This window comes from Arachis hypogaea, chromosome 9 (genome assembly GCF_003086295.3).
Source record: "Arachis hypogaea cultivar Tifrunner chromosome 9, arahy.Tifrunner.gnm2.J5K5, whole genome shotgun sequence".
NCBI lineage: Eukaryota > Viridiplantae > Streptophyta > Magnoliopsida > Fabales > Fabaceae > Arachis > Arachis hypogaea.
The window spans coordinates 52906088-52919743 of record NC_092044.1 but is presented as its reverse complement, the minus strand read 5'-3'; the positions used below and the strand labels follow the sequence as shown (position 1 = coordinate 52919743).

At 36.4% G+C, this 13656-nt stretch overlaps 1 non-coding gene across 1 annotated transcript; it reads left to right on the top strand.

Moving 5' to 3' along the window:
• The first annotated feature begins 3536 nt into the window (after window positions 1-3536).
• On the top strand, window positions 3537-3640 carry LOC112713167 (small nucleolar RNA R71). Its single transcript, XR_003158142.1, has one exon. It is a non-coding gene; the product is annotated as a small nucleolar RNA R71 (small nucleolar RNA).
• Window positions 3641-13656: the final 10016 nt, after the last annotated feature.

Sequence of the window (13656 nt, the reverse complement as noted above, 5' to 3'; positions counted from 1 at the left end):
GCAACTGAAAATCAATTAGGATAAAAAGAAGAGAATATACTATAAATCCCAAAATATCAATGAATATTAATTCTAATTAGATGAGCGGGACTTGTAGCTTTTTTGCTTCTGAACAGTTTTGGCATCTCACTTTTTCCTTTGAAGTTTAGAATGATTGGCTTCTCTAGGAACTTAGAATTTCAGATAGTGTTATTGATTCTCCTAGTTAAGTATGTTGATTCTTGAACATAGCTACTTTTATGAGTCTTGGTCGTGGCCCTAAGCACTTTGTTTTCCAGTATTACCACCGGATACATAAATGCCACAGACACATAAATCGGTGAACCTTTTCAGATTGTGACTCAGCTTTGCTAGAGTCCCAGTTAGAGGTGTCCAGAGCTCTTAAGCACACTCTTTTTGCTTTGGATCACGACTTTAACCACTCAGTCTCAAGCTTTTCACTTGGACCTGCATGCCACAAGCACATGGTTACGGACAGCTTGATTTAGCCGCTTAGGCCTGGATTTTATTTCCTTGGGCCCTCCTATCCATTAATGCTCAAAGCCTTGGATTATTTTTACCCTTGCCTTTTGGTTTTAAGGGCTATTACCTTTTTCTGCTTGCTTTTTCTTTTTTCTTTCTTTTTTTTCACAAGCTTTTGCTTTTTCACTGCTTTTTCTTGCTTCAAGAATCAATTTTCATGATTTTTCAGATAATCAATAACATTTCTCTTTTTCATCATTCTTTCAAGAGCCAACAGTTTTAACATTCATAAACAACAAGATAAAAAATATTCATTATTTAAGCATTCATTCAGAAAACAAAAAGTATTGTCACCACATCAATATAATTAAACTAAATTCAAGGATAAATTCGAAATTTATGTACTTCTTGTTTTTTTGAATTAAAAACATTTTTCATTTAAGAGAGGTGAAGGATTAATGGAATCATTCATAGCCTTAAGAGATAGTTACTAAATACTAATGATCATGAAGTAGAGACACAAAATATAGATTAGTTTTTTTAGTGGGTATTCTTAATTCTATCATCTCTTGAAGCTATTTGTTATAGATCGAAAAATGAACTGAAATGACCCTTCCCCACGAATTCTTTCGAATTGTGAGGCACATTAAAAAAATGGAATATATAAGCCCCCAAATAAAAATAAAGAAAACTAAGACATTATAGGGAAGGAGGGATTGCTCATGCAATTTGGGATCCTCATTTTGGTCAACCGGCTGTAGAAGCTTTTACTCGTGGGGGTGCTCTTGGTCCAGTGAATATTGCCTATTCCGGTGTTTATCAGTGGTGGTATACAATCGGTTTACGTACTAATGGGGATCTTTATAACATATAATATAAAAACCGAAAAGAAGAAAAAATAAGAACAAGGAATGAGTCCACCTTAGTAAGGGTGGCGCCTTCTTGAAGGACCAATGGTGCTCTTTGAGCTCCTCCATGTTTCTTCCTTGCTTCTGTTACATGATCCCTAGCGATTTTGGTGCTCCTATCCTTAGTTGCTCCCAATAATTGTGTGGAGGAAAATTTATCCCCTGAGGTATCTCAGGGATCTCTTGATTTGCAGTCAAATATTCTACCACTGAGATATAGACCTTTTAGATGAATCTCTCCATCTCCTATGACTCGAAGGTGGAAGCTTTTGTCTTCCCTTTCCTCTTTCTAGAGGTTTCTCTGGCCTTAGGTGCCATCAATGGTTATGGAAAAACAAAAAGCTATGCTTTTACCACACCAAACTTAAAATGTTGCTCGGCCTCGAGCAAAAGAAGAAAGAATAGAAGAAGAAGAAGAAGAAGAAGATATGGAGGAGAGGGAGAGAGATATATATTCGGCTATGTAGGGTGGGTTTGGATGGGGAAGAGATGGATGGATGTGAATGGTGAAAAACAGAAGGGATGACCGTGAATGGAGAGAAAAAGGGTGAGGTAGGTGGGGATCCTGTGAGGTCCACAGATCCTGAGATGATCCTGTGGGGTCCACAGATCCTGAGGTGTCAAGGATTTACATCCCTGCACCAATTAGGCATGTACAATGCCTTTGCATGCAATTCTGGCATTTAAACGCCGAGGTGATGCATGTTCTGGGCGTTCAACGCCCATCTGCAGCATGTTTCTGGCGTTGAACGCCAGTTCCATGCTTGTTTCTGGCGTTCAGCACCAGCTCCATGCTCTGTTCTGGCGTTGAACGCCAGCCAGATGCTCCTTACTGGCGTTTAAACGCCAGTAAGTCCTTACTCCAGGGTGTGCTTTTTTTTCTGTTGTTTTTTATTCTGTTTTTAATTTTAGTATTTTTTTCGTGACTCCACATAATCATGAACCTAATAAAACATAAAAGAACAATAAAAAGAAAAATAAAATTAGATAAATAAAAATTGGGTTCCCTCCCAATAAGCACTTCTTTAATGTCAATAGCTTGACAGTGAGCTCTCATGGAGCTTCACAGATGTTCAGAGCATTGTTGGGACCTTCCAACACCAAACTTAGAGTTTGAATGTGGGGGTTCAACACCAAACTTAGAGTTTGACTGTGGGGGCTCTGTTTGACTCTGCATTGAGAGAAGCTGTTCATGCTTCCTCTCATTACCAAATAACTTGGCATTTTGTCTTCAGAGCTCATGAATGGTAGAAGGAGGTTTAATGGAATCTCTATGGTCTCTATATGAGCCTCAGATTCCTTTGGGTCCTCAATAGGGAACTCCTTCTTGGTTGGGAGACATCCCATGAGGTCTTCCTCATTGGGATTCACGTCCTCCCCTTCCTCATTGCATTCGGCCATATTGACTATATCAATGGCCTTGCACTCTTTCTTTGCATTCTCTTCTGTATTGCTTGGGAGAGTACTAGGAGGAGTTTCAGTGATTTTCTTACTCAGCTGGCCTATTGTGCCTCCAAATTTCTGATGGAGGACCTTGTTTTACTTATGAAACTTAAAGTGGCCTTAGACAGATCAGAGACTAAATTTGCTAAGTTAGAGGTACTCTGTTCATAATTCTCTGTCTGTTGCTGAAAATATGATGGATAAGGCTTGATATTACTGAGCCTATTTCTTCCACCATTATTAAAGCCTTGTTGAGGCTTTTGTTGATCCTTCCATGAGAAATTTGGATGATTTATCCATGATGAATTATAGGTGTTTCCATAAGGTTCACCCATATAATTTACCTCTGCTATTGCAGGGTTCTCAGGATCATAAGCTTCTTCTTCAGAAGATGCCTCTTTAGTACTATTTGATGCATTTTGTCATCCATTCAGACTTTGAGAAATCATGTTGACTTGCTGAGTCAACACTTTGTTCTGAGCCAATATGGCATTCAGAGCATCAATTTCAAGAACTCACTTCCTCTAAGGCATCCCATTATTCACGGAATTCCTCTCAAAAGTGTACATAAGTTGGTTATTTGCAACCATGTCAATAAGTTCCTGAACTTCTGCAGGCGTTTTCTTTAGGTGAATGGATCCACCTACAGAGTGGTCCAATGACATCTTGGAAAACTCAGATAGACTATAATAGAATATATCTAATATGGTCCACTCTGAAAACATGTCAGAAGGACACTTTTTGGTCATCTGCTTGTATCTTTCCCAAGCTTCATAGAGGGATTCACCATCTTTTTGCTTAAAGGTCTGAACATCCACTCTAAGCTTGCTCAACTTTTGAGGAGGAAAGAATTTATCCAAGAAGGCTGTGACCAGCTTATCCCAAGAGTCCAGGCTATCTTTAGGTTGTGAGTCCAACCATGTTCTAGCTCTGTCTCTTACAACAAAAGGGAGAAGCATGAGCCTGTAGACTTCAGGATCTATTCCATTTGTCTTAACAGTCTCACAAATCTGCGAGAACTCAGTTAAAAACTGGTAAGGATCTTCAGATGGAAGTCCATGAAACTTGCAGTTCTGTTGCATTAGAGCAACTAATTGAGGTTTCAGCTCAAAATTTTTGCTCCAATGACAGGAATTGAGAAGCTTCTTCCATCAAACTTGGATGTGGGTTTAGTAAAATCACCAAGCATCCTTGATGAGAGAACTTTTGCGTGGTCTAGAAATTTGCGGATAAATCCTCGTTGCAAGTATAGTTTCTAAACCTTCAAAAGTCCTTTCATACAAACGTTTTGGTTGTCACAAGTAACAAACCCCTTTGAAGTTGATAACCGAGTATTCAAACCTCGGGTCATCTTCTCAAGGGATTGCAGGGAGGTATGTTCTTATTATTGGTTATGGAGATTGTAAATTTGGGGTTTTGAGAAATTAGGGAGCAGTATGTTGCATAAGAAGAAATAAAATAAATAAATAACTATAAAATAAACTCTTGGCAAGGTATGAAGACTGGAGGTCCTATCCCAGTTATCCTTATCAATTGTAATGAGAATTGGATTTTGGTCCCACTTTATTAACCTCTAACTATGAAGGTAAGTTAAGTGGATGAATTAATTCTTGAAGAATTCTAATTCTCAATCAACAATGAGTTTGATAACTCAAGAGTCACCAATTATTTAACCAAGGCCAAAAGGGAGAAAAATATCTAAATTAAATTGAAAGCAATCTTAAACAGAGCAAAGCAATCTTAAATCTGAATTACCTCAAATAATATTAATTAAGAAAATCATAACATGAATGTAGCATAAGCCAATTAGGCAACATATCTAATACAAGCATTGAAGCATCTGAAAGTAGAAAGAGGAATATAAAGTAAAAGAACGTTGAACCTGGGATTTAGAGTCACTCCTAAAACTAAGAGAAATCCTAAATCCTAATCCTAAGAGAGAGGGGAGAGCCTCTCTCTCTTCCTGCCAGGTCACGCGTCCGCGTGACCCACGCGTTCGCGTCACCTGGCGTTGGGGCAACTATAACAAATTATATATCAAATCGAAGCCCCGGACGTTAGCTTTCCAACGCAACTGGAACCGCGTCGTTTAAACCTCTGTAGCTAAAGTTATAGCCGTTTGAGTGCAAAGAGGTCAGGCTGGACAGCTTAGCAATTTCTCCAACTTCTTGTATTCCTTCAACTTTTGCATGCTTCCTTTCCATCCTCTGAGCCATTCCTGCCCTGTAATCTCTGAGATCACTTAACACACATATCAAGGCATCTAATGGTAATAAGAGAGGATTAATAATAAGCAAATATAAGATCAAAGAAGCACGTTTTCAATCATAGTACAAAATCAGGAAGGAAATATAAAACTATGCAAATATTATGAATAAGTGGGTAAAGAGTTGATAAAATCCACTCAATTGAGCACAAGATAAACCATAAAATAGTGGTTTATCAACCTCCCCACACTTAAACACTAGCATGTCCTCATGCTAAGCTCAAGAGAAACTATAAAGATGAAGAGGAATGGTAGATTAATATGAAATGCAATCCTATCTATATGAATGCAACTACATGCAGAATATTTCTACCTACTTGGTTAAAAATAAATAAATCTTTCAAGAACATATATGAACTGGATTTCACTGATTCAAATCATAAAAATGAAGTAAAAGTAAACTTGCAGAAGAAAATAGCTCATGAAAGCCGGGAACAAAGAATCGAGCATCGAACCCTCATTGGAAGTGTATACAATCTAATCATTCAAGTGTTTAAGGTTCGACTCTCTCAATTCTCTACTAACCTTGCTTTCTAAGGCTTGCTCTTCATCTAACAATCAACAAAAATTTAATGCATAAATACACATATCAAGAGGTCTTTTAAGGGTTGTAATGGGGTTAGGGTCAAGGTAGGATTGTATTTGGCCAAGTGGACTAAAATTCTTAATCCTTAATTAACTTAAACTTTTCCACCTAACTTAGACAATCCATGTAATCATAAAACAACATCTAACCATCCATTAACTATGTTTTTCACATATTCATACATTCTAATTTCAAGTACAACTCATATGCATTGCTTTCACCACTCACTTTGGGGCATTTTGTCCCCTTTTATTTGCTCTTTTTCTTTTCTTTTCTTTTCTTTTTTCTTTTATTTTTCTCTTTTTTTTATATATTATTTTTCTTTTGTTTTTCTCAATGCATATGATTAAATTATTGAATGCATAAACATGTCCTAAACATTTCTTTCACATTTTCAGAAATTTCTAACATACTCAATTCTCAAACCAAATGTTTCTAAACACAATTTTCCCACACTTAATTCATGAGCACTCTCACTAGTCTAAGCTAACCAAGGATTCAAATTAAGGACATTATTTTTTTCCGCTTAGAGTTAATGATGTGCTAAAGTAAAGAACAAAGGGATATAATAGGCTCAAATTGGTTTGCAAAGGATAATGAAAGGTAAGGCCATATGGGTATGTGAGTTCAGTGAAACAAAGGCCTCAATCATGTAAGTGTATGCATACATCAAACTATGGAAATATAGAATCAAGCAAGACAAAGATCACAATTTTATAGAGAAAAATACACACCAAAAATAAAATATTGGTTGATAAAATGCAACCAATTAAATAGGCTCAAAAATCTCACAGATTTTATGTGTTCGAGCTCTAAACCATGTTCCAATATAATATTTCTTCAAACAAGTGTAACAAAAAAAATTATTAAAATTAGTGAAATACTTTAAAAGGTTTCTTGAAAAAGAAAATATTATTTTAACCAAGTGGTAAAATATGCAAAAATCAAACAAATATGCAAATGCAACAATTAATCTACAAAGAAAATTTAAACATTGGTGTTTAGATAAGAAGGTACTAACCCATGGAGATCGGTATCGACCTCTCCACACTTAAAGATTGCACCGTCCTCGGTGCATGCTGAGATGTGCAGGTGGACGGGGTGTTCCAACTGATGCTTTTCTTTAAGGATTGTGCTGATGGACTTGTTTGTCTTCCCATGTAAACGTCTTCCGGTTCTCTTCCTGGTGGCCATCCTGAAAGAAAAAGGGAAGGAAAGTAACCCAAAGCAAAGAAAAAAAAACAAATAAAACATGGGTTGGTTAATGCCAGATAATAAGGGTCCCAATTACATGGTGTCTACAACATGCAAGTGAGAAAACAATAGAAGCCATGGCATACCAGTAGTGCAAAAATTTGCAACAATAGGGAAGAGAGTATGGGTAAGGAGAGGTAATGTAAATTCATGTCAATGCAAAAAAGTAATATAGGTATAAAAGATTGGCATTGATATAAATAATATAACCTATCTAGAATAAAACAAGTCACTAAGCATCAAGAAAATACCAGAAAAGATGTAACAGTTGAATAAGAATATTTGAACACCAATAATAACTTTAGAAAAATAAAAACATGCAATGAATGAAAGTATGAAAATAAATTAAATAAAATAAAATGAAAGTGAAAAAGAATAAGAAGTAGAAAAAAGAAAGTGAGAAAGGAGAGAGAAGGAAGAAATTAGGATTAGAAGAGAAAAGAGATGAAAATTGGCACTAAGCTGCATAGGTTGCGCGACGTTGGCGACGCGGTCGCGTGGGTGATGCGGTCGCGTGGGGCACGCGATCGCGTGACGTGATTTGTGCTAGTGGCGCGAGTGCAGCCTTGCGGTCGCACAACTCTGTTCAAAACTCAGTATTGCCAAAATCCAGGGTGACGCGGTCGCGTGGTCGACGCGGTCGCGCGGGTGGCCTTATTTCCAATATGATGCGAACGCGTGAGTGACGCGTTCACGTGGCAGGGCTTGTGCTACTAGCACAGGTCCAGCCCAACTCCAGCTCAACTTTCGGCCACACACCCTTTTTACGCTGATTTCAGGTCACGCGGCCGCGTGGGTGACGCGGTCGCGTGGGAGACCATTATTCCCAAATGACACGGTCGCGTTAGCGACGCGTTCGCGTGGGGTGATTTGTGCCATTGGCACGCCTCCGGCGCTGCTCCTGCGAAACTCTCTGTTTATATTAATATTGTCTTCCATCTCCTTGCGACGCAGACGCGTCGCTGATGTGGTCGCGTCGCGTGCTCGCTTTTTTTTTTTATCTGAAAAGATGCAGAATGCGGTGTTAATATGAATGTGATACAAAACTCCAGGTTCAATATAATAAAATAAAATAGAAATAAACAACACGAAATAAAATTGAAAAAGAACGATCATACCATGGTGGGTTGTCTCCCACCTAGCACTTTTAGTTAAAGTCCTTAAGTTGGACATTTGGTGAGCTCCCTGTAATGGTGGCTTGTGTTTGAACTCATCCAGGAATCTCCACCAATGTTTGTGATTCCAGTAACCTCCGGGGTCCCAAACTAGGCACAAAAAGCCTTCAAATAAGTTAAAGCAAGTGACTAGGCCCCAAGAGTGGTGATTGATAGAATGGATTCCGGGGTCCTAGATCTTGCTTTTGCACCCGTCTTTTGGTTGAGCAATATTGTTCCCTCCGGGTGGCAAGTAGTCTGAATTCTCACGTAAGCGGCCAAACAACTTCCTAGACCCATTCAGTTGAGCTCTATACCAACCTTTACTCTTAAACTTAAAGCTACCAACCATGATGAACCTTGCAGGACAATTCTTACCATTGGCCTTCTTCCTCTTACTCTTAATGCCACAAAGAGCTCTAAGTTGGCCATCCGTCTCCAGTAGCCCATATTCAAGTGGAATTAGAAAGCTAAGGGATATGAATTTTACCCACTTGAATGTTGTGAAGGATGATGGCAACTTAGGGGGAGGGGTTTCCAATAACTTTGGCAAGGTAGTTGTAGACTTTACTTCCTTGTGCTCTTTTCTGACAAATTCCACCTCTTTGCAAGCTTCTTCACTTTCAACCTCTTCTTCTTGGTAGCTTTCTTCCAATTTAATCTCTTCTTCATTGCTCACCAAAGGTATGGGAGGCTGTGCTTCTTCTTCTTTAATCGCCATCTCTTGACCAACCTCTCCCAAGTCTTCAATCACTTTTTCCTTTTTAATAATTACTGCTTTGTCCAGTAGTTTTAATATAAAATCGTACTCATCCTTGATGATTTTCTTTCCATGAAAACTCCTTTCAACTATTCTTTCATCTTCAAGGGTCTCTCCTATCTCCACATTTTGGGCCTCCTCTTGCTCTAAGACAAAATCAGACTCCTCCTTAATGTCTTCCTTCACTAATTCTTCAACTACTCCTTCGACTTCAAGGGTCTTTACTACCTTCACCTTTAGGGCCTCCTCTAGCTCCTTATGAAGTATGGATTCGCGAAGATGATCCCTTCTCTCTTGTTCTATGTCAATAGCATCATTGGGATCATGTTGCTCTTGGACTGATGGATGTGGGTGCTCTTCCATGGATGGTGGTGATGGGATGGAGAGATTATTCTGTGGTTGACAAGGAAGTGCACTAGAGCTTGATGGTTGATTGTTGAAGGTGATTGGTGGTCTGATTTGGGTGAAGAGAGCTTGTATAGTAGAGTTTAGATCGGCAAGTGCTTTCTCCATGGAGGTTTGGGGTAGATAGGAGGGTTCATTTGGTTCATAAGGTGGTTCGTATGGTGGATGAGGGTTAGGGTCATATGGAGGTGAATGGTGGAAAGGGGCTTGTGAGTATGGTGGTCCAAAGTCATGTTGAGGAAAGGGTTTCATAGGCATATGGTGGTGGTTGTTGATAGTTCACTGGAGGTGGTTGTTGCCATGAGGGTTGATCAAATCCTTGTGGCTCCTCCCATCTTTGATTGTTCCAACCTTGATGCCTGTTCTCATTGTAATTTCTTCTTTCTGCAACATTATTGTAACCAGACTCACAGCCAAAGGGGTGAGAGTTCATAGTAGCAAATAGAAATTAAAAATAAAAATAAATTTAAATTAAAAAGTTATTTAAATTTTGAATTTGAAAATTAAAATTTGAAATTTTGAAAATTTTTAAATTTGAATTTTGAAATTTGATTTTTGAAATAAGATAAGATAAGATAAAAATTTTGAAAATAAAATTATGAAATTTTTTTTAATAACTAAATAAAAACAAATAACCTCTTGATTTATGGAAAAGCAAAAATAAAAACAAAAATAAAATATTTACAATAACCAATAATAAGGCACACGTTTGCAATTCCCCGGCAACGACGCCATTTTGATGAGAGAACTTTTGCGTGGTCTAGAAATTTGCGGATAAATCCTCGTTGCAAGTATAGTTTCTAAACCTTCAAAAGTCCTTCATACAAACGTTTTGGTTGTCACAAGTAACAAACCCCTTTGAAATTGATAACCGAGTATTCAAACCTCGGGTCGTCTTCTCAAGGAATTGCAGGGAGGTATGTTCTTATTATTGGTTATGGAGATTGTAAATTTGGGGTTTTGAGAAATTAGGGAGCAGTATGTTGCATAAGAAGAAATAAAATAAATAAATAACTATAAAATAAACTCTTGGCAAGGTATGAAGACTGGAGGTCCTATCCCAGTTATCCTTATCAATTGTAATGAGAATTGGATTTTTCTCCCACTTTATTAACCTTTAACTATGAAGGTAAGTTAAGTGGATGAATTAATTCTTGAAGAATTCCAATTCTTAATCAACAATGAGTTTGATAACTCAAGAGTCACCAATTATTTAACCAAGGCCAAAAGGGAGAAAAATATCTAAATTAAATTGAAAGCAATCTTAAACAGAGCAAAGCAATCCTAAATCTGAATTACCTCAAATAATATTAATTAAGAAAATCATAACATGAATGTAGCATAAGCCAATTAGGCAACATATCTAATACAAGCATTGAAGCATCTGAAAGTAGAAAGAGGAATATAAAGTAAAAGAACGTTGAACTTGGAATTGAGAGTCACTCCTAAAACTAAGAAAAATCCTAAATCCTAATCCTAAGAGAGAGGAGAGAGCCTCTCTCTCTAAAAACTACATCTACTCCTAAAATTGTGAATGTGAGAGCCTCCTCACGAATGAATGGATTCCCCTACTTTATAGCCTCTGTTTTCTGGGCTGCAAACTGGGTTAAAAACAGCCCAGAAATTGCCCCCAGCGTATTCTGGTATGTACAGGTCGCGGAAAAGTGACGCGGTCACGTCGTCCACGCGGCCGCGCGGGTTGCGCTCCTGCCAGGTCACGCGTCCGCGTGACCCACGCGTTCGCGTTATCTGGCGTCAAGGTAGCTATGACAAATTATATATCAAATCGAAGCCCCGAACGTTAGCTTTCCAAAGCAACTAAAACCGCATCGTTTGGAATTCTGTAGCTAAAGTTATAGCCGTTTGAGTGCGAAGAGGTCAGGCTGGACAGCTTAGCAGTTTCTCCAACTTCTTGTATTCCTTCCACTTTTGCATGCTTCCTTTCCATCCTTTGAGCCATTCCTGCCTTATAATATCTGAAACCACTTAACACACATATCAAGGCATCTAATGGTAATAAGAGAGGATTAATAATAAGCAAATATAAGATCCAAGAAGCATGTTTTCAATCATAGCACAAAATCAGGAAGGAAAATGTAAAACATGCAAATAGTATGAATAAGTGGGTAAAGAGTTGATAAAAACCACTCAATTGAGCACAAGATAAACCATGAAATATGGGTTTATCAATCTTCCTTGCATTATTGTTGTTGGGTTCGGCTGCCATCTCCTTCTCTTGTTCAAAAATTTCAAAAACGTTGCCTCTGGATTGTTGTAATTTAGCTTCTTTTAGTTTCCTTTTCAGAGTCCTTTCAGGTTCTGGATCAGCTTCAACAAAGATGCCTTTTTCCTTATTCCTGCTCATATGAAAGAGAAGAGAAAAAGAAAAAGGAAGAGGAATCCTCCATATCTGGACAAAGAGGATCCTTATTATTAGTAGAAGAAGAAAGGAATAAGAGTGGAGAATCCAATCACAAGGGTGAGGATAGAGGCAGTGATTGGAGATGAAGAGAGGTGAAGAGAAGTGTTAGTAAATAAATAAATAAATAGAAGAAGAGAAGAGAGGGAGAATTCGAAAATAATTTTGAAGAAGTAGTTAATGATTTTTGAAAATTAAATATAAGATATAATTAAAATTAAAATTTAAAACAGTTAAAAAGAATTTTTGAAAAGAGATGAGATATTTTCGAAAATTAAAGAGGGAAAAGTAGTTAGGTGATTTTGAAAAAGATAAAAAACAAACAAAAAGTCAAATAGTTAGTTGAAAAGGATATTAAAATCAAATTTGAAAAGATAAGAAGATAAGAAGTTAGATAAGATATTTTGAAATCAAATTTTTGAAAAAGATAAAATTTTCAAAAAGATATGATAAAAAGATAAGATAAGAAGATATGAGAAAAAGATAGGATTGAAAAGATTTAATTTTTAAAATTAAAATTAATTACTTAACTAACAAGAAACTAAAAGATATGGTTCTAGAATTTAAAGATTGAACCTTTCTTAACAAGAAAGTAACAAACTTCAAATTTTTGAATCAATCACATTAATTGTTAGCTTAATTTCGAAAATTTGAAATAAAATTAAGAAAAAGATTTTGAAAATAATTTTAAAATTTTTGAAATTAATAAGATAAAAATGAAAAAGATTTGATTTTTGAAAAAGTTTTGAAAAGATAGAATTTTTAAAATTGAAAATTTGACTTGACTTATAACAAACAACTAATTTTAAAATTTTTTTGACTAAGTCAACTCAAATTTTCGAAAATTATGAGAAAATTAAGGAAAAGATATTTTTTTATTTTTTTGAATTTTTAATGATGAGAGAGAAAAACATAAAAAATGACTCACAAGATGAAAATTATGAATCAAAACATATGATGTATGCAAGAACACTATGAATGTCAAGATGAACACCAAGAACACTTTGAAGATCATGATGAACATCAAGAACATATTTTTGAAAAAAAATTTTATGCAAAGAAAACATGCAAGACACCAAACTTAGAAATCTTTAATGCATGGATACTAACAAACAAAAAATGCATATGATAAACAACAAAAAATACAAAACAAGAAAACATCAAGATCAAACAAGAAGGCTTACTAAGAACAACTTGAAGATCATGAAGAACACCACGAATGCATGAATTTTTCGAAAAAAAAAATGCAAGAACAATATGAATATGCAATTGACACCAAACTTAAAAATTGACTCAAGACTCAAACAAGAAACACAAAATATTTTTGTTTTTTATGATTTTCTAATTTTTTTTTTGTATTTTTATTATATTTTTTTTTGAAAAACATATGGAAAAAGAAAATAAGAAATTCAAAATCTTTAAGAAGAATTCCAGGAATCTTTTTATGTTAGCCTAAAGCTCCAATTCAGGGGTTGGACATGGCTTAATAGCCAGCCATCTTTAGGATGGCATTACATGCATTGTGGTGATTAGTTGAAGACCAATCCCAAAGGAGTTTGGATATGGCTTTACAGCCAGCTAGGATTCAACATGTTACCATGAAACTCTAGAATTCATTCTTGAAAGTTTTGAAGCCATAGAATAATTTAAAAAAATTTTTCGAAAATAATTTTTTTGGAAAAACGAAAACAAAGAAAATTTTAAAAAATTTTTGAAAACTTTTTGAAAAGAAAATTACCTAATCTGAGCAACAAGATGAACCGTCAGTTGTCCATACTCGAACAATCCCCGGCAATGGCGCCAAAAACATGGTGTTGTTACCGGATCAGAAAAACTTGGCGTTGTAGTTGCACGTAATTGTAATTCAAACATCACCAGCAACGGCGCCAAAAACTTGGTGCACGGATTTTGTGATCATCAACAATGGCTCCAATGACTTGGTAGCTCTCACACGTGAATTACACTTAGTCACAACTCCGCACAACTAACCAGCAAGTGC